Source organism: Vicugna pacos, chromosome 29 (genome assembly GCF_048564905.1).
Source record: "Vicugna pacos chromosome 29, VicPac4, whole genome shotgun sequence".
Classification (NCBI taxonomy): domain Eukaryota; kingdom Metazoa; phylum Chordata; class Mammalia; order Artiodactyla; family Camelidae; genus Vicugna; species Vicugna pacos.
Genome location: NC_133015.1, coordinates 3804691 through 3817778, shown reverse-complemented (window position 1 = coordinate 3817778; position 13088 = coordinate 3804691). Strand labels below are relative to the sequence as shown.

General features: G+C 35.9%; 1 protein-coding gene across 5 annotated transcripts in view; it reads left to right on the top strand.

The window, feature by feature from the left end:
* Positions 1–13088, top strand: part of CNBD1 (cyclic nucleotide binding domain containing 1) — a 299007-nt gene that overhangs the window by 263188 nt on the left and 22731 nt on the right. The window lies entirely within an intron of this gene.

The window sequence follows — 13088 nt, the reverse complement described above, 5'->3', positions numbered from 1 at the left end:
GTGTCTTTGTTTTTTCCACATATTCATGTTTATTCTCCTGCAACTCATTGTAGTTATTGCATTTCCGATTATGCTTTTCTTGCTTCTATAGCTTCCTGCTTCTTTTCTATTTAGAGTAGACTTTCAGTATTCCTTTTAGGATAGGTTTAGTATTGCTGAATTCTTTTAATTTTTGCTTGTCTGTGAAATTTTTTATCTCTCCTTCTACTTTAAAGGATAGTCGTGCCAGATAGAGTATCCTAGGCTGCATCTTTTTCTCATCCAGGACTTTGAATATATCCTGCCACTCCCTTCTGGGCAGCAGTGTTTGTGTAGAGAAATCAGCTGAGAGCCTTATGGGGGTTCCCTTGTAACTAACTCTTTGTTTTTCTCTTGCTCCTTTTGGAATCATCCCTTTATCTTTCACTTCGGCCCTCTTAAGTATAATATGTCTTGGTGTAAATCTGGGTTCTTCTTGTTTGGGGACCCTATGTGCTTCCGGTACTTGGGTATCTGTTTCCTTCTTTAGGTTTGGGAAGTTTTCAGTTATGATTTCTTCAAATACCTTTTCAATCCCTCTTTCTCTTTCTTCTTTTTCTGGGACCCCCATTATGCACAGGTTGGCACCCTTTATATTATCCCATAGGTCCCTTATATTTCTGTCACTGGTTTTTACTTGCTTTTCTGTCTGCTGTTCTGATTCAGTGATGTCTGTTATCCTGTTTTCTCAGCCACTTATTCGTTCCTCTGCATTGTCTGGTTTGCTTTTGACTGCCTTTAGCTCAGCTCTTATCTCAGCCACTGAGTTTTCTGCTTTTAATTGCCTCCTTTGTATAGTTTCTATTTCTTTTTCATAGTATTCTCTTTCTCTATTCTTAGTTCTTATTTCCTTCAGTGCTTTATTCACCCTTTTTTGAAGTCATGATCTAGTAGACTGTCGAGGTCTATCTCATTGATCATTCTTTCAGGGGATTTCTCTTATTCTTTTAATTAGGTGTGGTTCCCCTGCTTCTTCACTTTACTTATATTTCTCTGGCTCTGTGGATTTAGGAGTATCAGTTATCTACTGTGGTCTTGAAGGGCTGTTTTATTTTTTGTTTATTTGTTTTTATTTAAAATGGGAGCATTCCTGTGTAGACTGTGTGCATCTAATAGTTTTGCTACAATGGGTCTTCTTAGTATGGATGGTCACTGCGTCCTTCTTCCATGAGTGTTGGCTGTTACCCTTTGACTGGGGGTCTGGTTGGTGCTGTGATCAGAGCCTGCCCTGCTTGCTGCTGTAGAGCGGGGCCTCCTGTTTAGTTCTGTGGTTGTCACAGCCCCAACAGGGGCCGGGTCTGCTCCCCTGTTGCTGGAATAGAGGCTTTTAGACCCGTTTCTGAGCTGTGGTGTGCGGTAGGCAGGGTTAGAGCACTTCAGCTGGGAAGGTGTGTCACTGAGTGCACCTCCACAGGAGATGTCCTCTGGGAAGTGCCCTCTGTGGTGTCGACTGTACTTGCGATGGTGCTGGCTTACAGAGTACTCTCTGTTGACACTGTCTTTGTCCCTGCCCTAGTTGCGGGAATGTCAGCCACCTGCTCTGGTGTCCCCCAGGTTCTGGGCCCCAGGAACCACCAGTGCAGATCCGCCAATGTCAAGCACTGGGGCCGGCCGTGGTGAGCGTGCAGTCATACACCTGAATCCATGGTGCACCGCAGGATCAGCGCAGATCCCAGCCCCTCCTCCACATACATTGTGGTGTACAGTAAATACCCGTATTCTCCCCCACCGTGCGCCACCACTCTGCTCCCTGCCTGTTGGTCCTAGAGGCGTAGGTCCACAAAGGGTCCAGAGAGAGCAATCCATCCTCTGTGCCTGGGGCTGTAAACAAATCTCAGTCCTGCCTGTGAAGTTGCAGGGCCACTGGGTGTGGATTCTGCTTTCAGCCCTGCTTCTGTGCAACACTGATGGCTAAGATGGAGCCCCACCTCTCTTCTTGTGAGAACACACTAACAATAGAACCAAGCAGAGAAAGTAGCTATGGCACAGCTGTGTTGCACCCGTCCCCACCAAGCACACCAGCTTTTTTATGGGGTCCCAGGCTGTTCTGTTCTGCACACACCCCCAGCCAGAGTTCACACTGCCCTGCAGGCCCCTGAGGCTGCCTCTGTGCAGTGGGCACCAGCTGTCTGCCTGGGCTCCTCATCCATCTCCACCAGCCAGTCCAGGCTTGTCCCTGCTGGATTATGTCTAGGGGTGGGGATTGCAGGAACCCTCTGTGCCAGTTTCTCTTAGTTCTGGCTGCCAAGTGGCTTCCATTTTCTCTTCTGAGCCTTGGAAGCTCCACTTCTGTCCCCACTGACCTTCTGGCTGGAGAGGGGGCATCCCAGTGTGAGGGTGCCTTTCTTCCTTTGCCATTCCCTCCCCTCAGGACCAGTCCCACATTGATTTTTTTCTTTTTTCTTTCTTTTTTTTTCTTACTAGATTTTGTAAGAATCCTGTATTTCAAAGTGAGAGACACTCTGCCAGAGTTCAGTAGGTGTTCTGTGTGATTCAGTGGGTAGGTAGATGTAATTCTTGGTGTATTTGTGGGGAGGATGAGCTGTGAGTCTCTCTATTCCTCCTATTCTAAATTATTTTAAATTGTTCCAAAACATGATAAAAGGATATTTCTAAAAAAATTAAAATTTAGAAAAGATGAATATAAAGCAAAATCAACACCTTCCTTTCTCATAAATTTTGTGTTACAATGTCAAAAGCAACACTTTCCTAAAAATTTTAGCTGTGTCTTTACAAAAGTTCCCTAGAACACCTACGTTAAGAAAATCTTAATCCTAGATTTTAGAGAATGAGAGATTTAAAAATACATAATACAATTCCTTTCCTGTAGTGGATTTTGTAATTTATTTTGGAATAAAGTTACATAATAATGTAATGGAATGAGTGGTGGTAAATTTTCATACACTGATATGTGGTGATTTCCTTGTTCTCCTGCATCTGGCAGTGATATCTTGATCATCACCAAAACTTCTGGTAACTATACTAAGTGTTTTGTATTTAAATTTCATGACAATGGTAAAGCATATGTAACATTATTATTCTCACTTTACCGATTGGGTACGGAGGCCATGCTTGTCTTTGTGAGTTTAGAGGTGATGCTTTTAACCTCTTCAGATCCATTCTCTGTCCTGTTTTCATGGTGATCTATTTAAATAAATAATTTCCGATCATGACACCTTCTGTGCTTTTCATTTTGTCAGTGACTGCCCTTCGTGAGCAAAACCAAATCTAAATTTCCTAATGTGGTATAAAAATAGATATGGTCCTGCCCATTTCTCCTGTCCCTTACCTCTCTTCACTTTGCACTTTAAAGCCTTGTGTCCTACCCTCCTGGATTCTTTGTAGGTTCCAATGTGCCGGCTTGTGTTTCTTGCTCTGGCCAGAATTTCCTTTTTCCTTCAACTTGTGACATAGACTTTTTCTTTGTAATAAACTCCAGTGTCATCAGCATTAGCAGAACTTTGCTGACCCTTGAAGTCACTGACCACCTTCCCCATTTGCTTCTGTATCATTCTGTGCACACATTTATTGGAATGTTTTAACTTGTGTATCAATCTCCACTCTTAATCCTGCTATCTTTGTGTATGGAACATAATAGACCAACACAGCAAATATTCATTAAATGAATAAATTAGTGATTCCCTTTATTTTATAAATTAAAGAACTATTTAAGGAGGGGTGATTTATTCAATAGAAAATAATGACTCTGATAACTAAGGTAATGTTATCTGATTCCCAATTTAATTCTCTGTTTATTAGAATACTGTGTTACTATTAAAGTCTAATATGGGTTTTGTCTTTCTGGGTTACCCTTGTGTCTCTACCATCTAACATAGTTTCTAGTAAATAATGATTAAATGAATGACTGAATTGAAATAACAAAATATAAGACAGAAGGAAGAATAAGAAGTGGGAGGAAGATTACTTATTGAAAACAAAGGTAATGTCTTCTCCAGTCCTACTAAAATAAATTGCCTGGAACATACCAGGTTTTCAATAATTATTTATTCATATAATTAAATAACCTACAAAGCATTTGGGACTTCAGATATCTGGTTATACATATATCCTGGAAAGAACTCTTACATTATTTTTGAATACTTTTAATAATTAATGAAGATAAGAGACAATCTGTTGTCTTTAATAAGGATTTTATACCGATTTTTCCTCTTCTAAAATATGCACTCTTTGATGCGTCAAATAACCCCAACCAAATATGGAGCATTCCTGCACACATACCTTTACCAGCTTCTATCCTTCCACAGGTAAATCTGATGTAAAACTGAAAGCTTTTCAGGCTACAAATACTTTTGGACAATTTTATGAATTGCTTATGAAACTTCAGTTTCCATACTATTAACTTAAAAAGAGACTAAACTATTTCTCTACTAACAAATACAATGATTATTTTGGAAAAATAAAGCATTTCATTGCTTTGTTAATAATGAGTGAGGTATTTTCCAGAAGCAGAGAACCAAAACGTGTAACAGGAAAACAGACTTCAAGGAGCACGATACAAAGGGATAAAATGTGGCTGTTAAAAGAAGGGGCATGTTTGGGTCAAAACGTTCTTTCATTCCTCCATCTGCCTAAATATTTAACTTCAACATTGTTTCATGTCTTCTGTCATCTTGACATCTTTGTCCACTAACTTTTAGACATTATATGTGTGTATTTCATGAAAGATGTTTGAGATCCTAGACTGTTAAGCATAAATATTTTCCAAATTTAGAATCACTGTGCTTACAGATAGCTAGAATTATAAGGTCAAAAATTTAGGAGATGGAGAGCTTGGCTTGCAGGGTTCTTGGAAAAGTTTCTTGGAGACGATAAAATTTAAAGATAAGCCTTGAATGATAGCCCAGAATTGGAAATGAATCAGGCAACATTGATAGCTGCAAAAAAATAATAATAACAATGAAGTAAAGAAGAAATGCAATTTCATCCATTTATATAAGGATTCAGATTGCTGTAGGTTGTGTACATTTTGTTTTCTTTAATTATGTAGTGAGGCATAAGTAACACTTTCAAGCCCTCTTTTGTCATAATCAGACATTATAAAAAATGCAAAGTAAATTATAACAAATAATTTCCCTACAGGTCTAAGAATGATAATAAAACTAGAAAATCTGTGATTACCACAGATATTAACTTTTTTTTTCTAAACCACCCATGTGCTTGTTTCATTGTTAATGATAAGCTAAATAATATCAAATACTCATGCAAGATATTGCTGCATTCATTTTAAAAAGAAAAAAATAGCATTCAGCAGAGGTTCCGTTTTCAAAAGATACTAGAAATGTATTTTTGATGAACACAAAAGCCCACCTAGTCTACATGTCATATTTTATAAATGGAGATGTTGCTATAAATGTTAAAATGGTATTTTTACATTTAAAAATTTAATTTATAGTTTATTTAGAATTATCAAAGTGTAACCAGAGCATACCTGTTAGTGAAGTGACTGTTCTAGTCCAAGCAATACACTCATGTTTCAATTCTGTACGGCAAAAAAATTAAAAGACCCATTATTCTAATGATGCATTTTCTCATGAGAATTAGCTTTTGGTTGGTTTGATTTCCTGTCTTGACACAAGAAAATCACATTAATCTTTCTCAAAATCCTCTTGGTGCCCTTATGAGTAATTTATTTGACAGCGTATCTTTATAGACCATGTCCTTGTTATCAAAATTTCAAATTGCATATTCTCAGTGTCTGTCAATGATCACCTGTAAGGTAGAGAGTGTGATTGGAGGAAGTGAGAAGACAGCACTTTTCGTTTTTATTTCATATACTTTTATGCTTTTTAAATGATTACAGTAGGTGCATTTATACTTTTATTTCAGTAAATACAGAAGAAAATACATATCTGACAACACTGTTTAACATCATTTAATCAAGTCCATTAAAATACCTTATTATTAAAAAAATTGGGTTTTAAAATAATTTTGTGTTGAAAAATGTCTTCCTTATACATTCTCTTTAATACTTTTGACTAGAGATACCAGTTTCCTTTCTCAAAATCTTGACTCATATATTTCAAGAATGAAATATACAGAGGATAACGAAAGTAAAAACTAAGGTCTTTTTTTGTCCTCTAATATTTCCTCTTGTTAACAAAAAAATAAAACAAAATATTCCTACTGGAAATCTATACACAGAAATAACAATAAACATTCAATGATCCAGATACATGGTTTCATTTCCCGATACAAATGAATTTGTAAGTTCAGACAGATATAACCTGAATAAAACATGTGTATTGCTGTTTTATATTCCATATCACCTAAAGTTCTTTTTAAAAAACAAATTATTGAAGTATAGTTGACTTACAATGTTGTGTTAGTTTCTGGTGTACAGCATAGTGATTCATATACATTTATATTTATGAGTTATACATATATATTCTTTTTCATTATAGGTAATTACTAGATGATAAATATGTAGTCCCCTATATTAAACAGTATGACTTTTTTGTTTATCTATTTTATATATAGAAGTTTGTATCTGCTAATCCCAAACTCCTAGTTTATCCTTCCCCTCCCCTCCCCCTTTGGTAAGCATGTTTGTTTTCTATGTCTGTGTGTCTGCTTCTGTTTTGTAAATAAGTTCATTTGTATCATTTTTCTTAGATTCCACATGCAAGTGATGTCACATGATATTTCTTTCTCTGATTTTCTTCACTTACTATGATCATCTCCAGATCCATCCATGTTGCTGCAAATGGCATTATGTCATTCTTTTTTACTCCATTGTGTATACACACACACACACACACACACACACACACATATATATAATGGAATAAATATATATATATACAATGGAATATATATATATACAAAAAATGGAATAAAAAATGAAATGATGCCTTTTGCCACAACATATATATATATATATATATATATATATATATATATATATATATATATACACACACACATATGTAGACCAATTTCTTTATCCAGTCATTTAATGATGAACATTTACGTTGCTTCCGTGACTCATCTATGGAAAATTGTGCTGCTATAAACACTGGGGTGCATGTACCTTTTCAAATTAGGGTTTTCTTTGGATATATGTCCAGGAGTGAGACTGTTGGCTCATAAGGTAGAAAAGTGTAGGAGGGCTTCCTCTTTGCCTTCCCCTCTGATTTCCTTCCCTTCCTGTACAGTTCAGTTTTACCGCCAAGGTGGGAAGGGAATGTGCCAGCGAGAAAGGGTGGACTCCAGTAAGAACAGCGTATGGAGGCCCACACAAGAGGAGGTGGCATCTGCCTGGCAGGTAGCCTGGCTCTGGGTGTTGGGGGGTGGTTAGGAGCGCCTCCCTAACTGCAGAAGGGCAGCACATGCAGTGTCGGACCGTGCGCAGGGTAAAGATGACATGGTGGGATGGTGCTGAGTGACCTGGCCTTTGCCACTTGAAAGGGTTGCCCACTTAGGAGGGCTGCCCCATTTAAGGAGTGCAGGCGGGCAGAGGGCAGGTCTACTCCGGATGGTCTGGAAATTCCATGCAGGGATTTGGATCTTGAGCAGGGAAGCAGGGTACTTGCACAGGGTGCTGCCAGGCACTAATGTTGGAGCCTGCACAGGGTGAGAGGATATCTGCGGGGAAGGGGACAGGTGCAGGGTATCAAGCCAGGTACAGTGAAAAGATTGTCCTCTGTGCACTAGGAGGAATCCATCAGTGTGGCACGTGAATGTCCAAGCTTGTTGAAGAGGGTGCCAGGATGGTGGGAGGAGGCCTAATGTGAGATGTCTGAGAGTGAACTTCCCTAGAAGGGAATCTGCTAAGGGAAGTGGACAGTGGTGGTGATAAGAAATTGGTTATGTACAAGAAAATTATTCAATTGTGAAAATATGGTAAGGATAATTTGAGCCACATTACTCACTATTAGAGAAGTTAGTTATAATAAGAAAAAGAAGAGAAAGATAATTAGGATTGTAATAGGGGAAGAACAAATCTGACTCCATATTAGATCTGTTCATTTGGCTGCAACCCTGTGCTGTTTCCTGGGTTTGGTCTTGCTGGTTCTGCACCTTTGGTAAAAGTATGTTGCCTACAGCCTGAAATACACAGGCTAGCCCATTCTCAAGGCTCTGACCTTTAAGGGTATTAACACTGTTCCATTCATGTAAAGATAAAAAGTTGCAGAATAAAAAGGAACATTTGTTTTATTGGAAGTTTATAGGAACACTATGACCTGACCCACGTGGACAGCTGCAAGAACAAAGGATTGTGACGCCAAGCAGCTTGCAACAACCATATCCCCTCCCCATTTTAGTATAAAAAGAGCCTGAATTCTGACTTGGGGAAGATGGTTCTCCAGGACATTAGTTTGCCATCTTCCTGGTTTGCTGGCTTTCCAAATAAAGTCATTATTCCTGTCCCAGCACCTCATCTCCCAACTTATCGTCCTGTTGCACTTTGAGCAGAATGAGTTTGGACTTGGTAACAGAATGAACCTTATAATAGGGCGTTGGAATTGAAAGTGTTGAATATTATTGTGTGTGTGTGTATTTGTTTCATCCACTGAGAACCCTTGAGGGCAGTGCTACTCCACAGCAGCCACCTCTTAGATTCTGAATAAAATTCATTACTACCAGGGCTTCCTGAAGAATGGGAATTAAAACATGAACTTGAAGTATCTTAATGCTCCACAGAATAAGGAAGTACATACTCAGAGAATGATGGTAATATGTCGACAGGGCACAGAATAAAGGTTTTTACTAGTCAACTCTGGAAAACAATCGAGCACCAAAATAAATAATGCTAATAGTGATTACAATTCTTTGAATAAAATTGAAAACCGTGATTCCGAACACATACAAATAAATGAATGGAGTTGAAAATGTAAAGAGGAATGAAGTATTTCCATAATTTTAAAGCAACTCTCCCATAAAATATGTCCTAATTACAAAGGAAAAAAAAAGTGATGTTATAGTGGAAAGTCTGGCAGATACTTTCTTAACCAAGTTAATCAATTTTCCTGATTTTGATGGTATACTATGAGCATGTAGGCAAATGTCTTTGTTTGTAGGAAATACTAAGATATTTGGGAATGACGGATGGGATTAAAAAAAGGTAGATGTTTCAGTAAGTATATAATGTAAATATAAGAAACTAATAGAAGAACAGTTATTAATAAAAATATGACAAAAATTATGAGGGGTAGCAAAGAAAAAGTGGGAAGTATGCAAATGTACTAAATTTCTAATTTTTGTGAGATGAGTAGAAAAATATGTAAATTTGATTTGTCAAGAAGACACACGTTCTATGGAAGTAACTATGGAAATCAATTTGACAATACCCATCAAAATTTAAAAGGCACTTGTCTCCTTATCCAGAATTTTCATTTGGGGGAATTTATCACAAGCACTGGAACACACGGGAAATTATGTATGTTAAAAGTCTTTCATTGCAAGATTGTTTGTAAGAGTTGAGGATTTTGATTGCCTCAATGTTCATCAGTATAGCCTGGTTAAATAAGAGTAATATCTGCATTCAAAGGATACTGAGGTACTAAAAAATGAGATATTTCCTGATGTATTGATATGGGAAGATTGCCTAGATTTTATTGTTAAATGAAAAAGCAAGAAACAAAGCTGTACATATATTATGAAACATTTAGTGTAAAAATGATGAAAATAGAATATTTATAATTGCCTATACGTGGATAAATAAAATCCAAAAATAACTTCTGGAAATTAAATAAGAAATGAGAAGAGCAGTTACTTAAGAGATTTAGGAATGGAACAAAGAGGGGGTGAAGCAAGAAGGGAGATTTTTCATTATTACCTCTTAATTTAGTCTTAAAAGTGGTTGACAAATTACATATGAAAAATTAAACTTAATAATTGGATTTAAATGCAACTGAACTAGAAAAGTCTAAAAGATAAATGCAATAGATTGGATAATAACATAGACTAATTCCTAGGACGTGTGAATATGTTATCATATATGACATATATATGACAAAAGGACTTTGTAGATGTGACTAAGGTTATGGACCTTGAGAAAGGGAGATTATCCGTGTGGGAGCAATCTAATTTTATGAGTCCTTAAAAGTAGAGAACATTTCCCAGCTGTGATCACAGAATGTTTCTATGGAAAAAATTAACCTTAACCCCTGGCTTCACTCTACAAAAAAAGAAGGATTTTAAAAGATCAAACAGTTAAACATAAATCCAAGAACCATAAAGCTTCTAGAATAAGACACTGAAGAATATGTTTATGACCTTGGCGTGGGCAAGTATTTCTTAGGACATAAAAATCACTGATAAATTTATTCTAAAATGATAAACTAGTCTCCATCAATATTATCAGTATCTATTTATCAAAAGACATGACTAATTAGGTCAGAAGGGTATCCATGGACCAAGAAAAAAAGCACAGCACCTAAGTCTGGATAAGGATGCAGATGCAGAGTATGTAAATCACTTCTATATCAAAAGAAATAAAGCTGAATACTCAATCATAAAATAGGCGAAGTATTTGAACAGATACGTCAGAGAAGAAAATACGGGAATAGCCAAAAAGTACATAAAAGAGTGTTCAATATCATTAATTGTTAGAGAAATCCAATTTCAAACCACAATTAGAGACTATTTCATATGCAGTAGAATGGCTGCAACTTAAAAATGAAAAAAAGAAAGTATAACTGAATATCTCTGTAGAAAAATAATTTCAACACCTATTTTTACTCTATAAAAATAAAAGTAAAATAAAAAATAACAATAATAATAACTTAAGACAGATGAAAACAAATGTAAAACCCGGAACCATAAATTTTCTAGAAGAAAGCAGAGGAGAATGTCTTCACGACTTGAATGTCATAGGTTGTCATGTAGCGGGATGAGGAATAATCGTAACAATTGTTTGCTACTGTAGGTATAAAATAATACAACCAGTTTGCAGAAATCTTTGACCATTTCCTATAAAGGTAGGCATACATCTACTCAGTGACCATATTTAACACAAAGATCAATTAATATAGAAATATTTTTCCAAGAATGTTTATAGCAATCTGAGTCTTAATAAAAAAAAATGAAAAGCACAAATACCCATCAACAGAAAATTAACCAACAGTCTGATTCATTAATTCAGTGGAATACTGCTTGGCAATAAAAAGTAAAAATTGGTACATGTAACAACATAGAGTAGCTTACAGAGATTCTGCGAAATGAATAAAACTGGAAACAAAAAAGACACATTTCATAATTTCATTTAGTAACATAGTCAAAAATAACAAAGAAAGCTAGAAGTCAGGCAGCAACAGCCTCTGTAAAAAGGGATTTGACTAAAAAAATTCATGAGGGAAATTTCCAGGATGACAGAGAAGTCCTTTGTCTTGTTTTAGGTGTTGGTAAGACTTGTGTATACAATTGTCAAAACTCATCAAACATAAAATATAAGCAAAGAACATTTTATTGTATGTAATTTATATTTCAATTTAAAAATAAGGTTGGCTGAAATGTTGCTTATAAAGGGGCGAATTAGTGAATTAACTCAACTGAGTTAATTCAGTTGAATAGTATTTATTGCTTATCAAATTCAAGGAACTGTGGCACAAACTGAGGATATCTCACCACAAAAATGAACAAAGGAAGGAAGGAAGAAAATAAAAATGATTTGGTTTTTTTCCTGTTTCATTTAGTCAACAAATTTTTATTGAGCACCTGCTATGTCCTCTATACTAGGCACTGGGGATAGAATGATAAACAAGTCAAGGGACTCACTGCCTTCACAAAGCTTTTAGTGGAGAGAAAAACTTAAGTATATAATTTCAGAGATTCCACTCGAATTGAACCAGGCAAGTCCACACTGAAGATCCTTGAGCAAGCTAACGATGAATAATGGAGGAAGCCACCTGCAATTTTTGGACAAAGGAGATTAATTTAAGAGTTTATTTTGATAGTGAAATAAATTATCTTTCCGTGTTACAGTCTTTTGGGTTATTTCATGCAAAGAATAGTATGAAAATAATAAAACTAAGTGTGGTATTAAAAATATAATGGATCATTACTTTTATTTTTGAAAGGGAAATAGTTTTGGCATCAGTGCAGAGATTGGAACGTGGAAGATATCATTATCTAACACAGAAACAAAATTCTACTCTTAACGAAATCAAATGATGCGAATGATGCTGCTAGGAAATCTTACACATACTGGTCAGAATTTCTTACACGTGTGAGAGGATCTAGGGTTTCCACTCCCTGCATATGTTTAGTGTGTCACCCTGGACATCTGCTAATGTTAGACATCTGTTTTTTGTTTTTTCTGAAAGATGTCTCGTTTGGACTGCCAAAAGGAGAGCCGGGTCATTATTTATTCCATAATGTGGAGTTATCCGGCAGATTACCCTTGTATGAGGAATAATAATGTCAGTAAATTCATAAACACTACAATTAATCCTAAAGTTTGCTCCACACTAGGGGTGATTACAGGCATGATTTCAAAGGAAAATGTCAAACTATCACAAATCTCCAAATAAAAACACAAGCAGTTTCATATAGTATTAATCACTTGGGAATCATTGTACACTATTATTTTCTGAATACTAAATTAAAGACATAAGTAATGACCAAGGTAAGATACTTATGTGAGTGATAAATTCCCAAGGTTTGAGTTATGTTTAGTGTAGTCTGAGTTCATATATGTTTGGAGGAAATGAATATTCCATTGGCTTACTCTCTATTAATTTATTTGATTATTTTATTAATTACAAGTTATTATCTATCATGTCAAACAGCTGGAAACTTACTGTTTTATATGAAAGGCTAATTTCCAGAAGAGAAATAAGCTGCTGTACATTATTTATCTTTAATACCCTTATTACATTACATATTATAATGTATAAAACCAATTCATTGTCATTTGAATTATTTTGATCATATCTAGGCCATAAGGTACTGTTACAGGCTTTGATATGAATAGCTGGAAAGTTAAGTGATTGACTCTTTTTTTTTCCCAAAGAAATCTGTTTATAATATTCATGTTTTATTGTGTTCTTCTAAAATGTGTAAAACATAATAGACGTTAATTATGTCTTTATAAAATGTAAAAATGT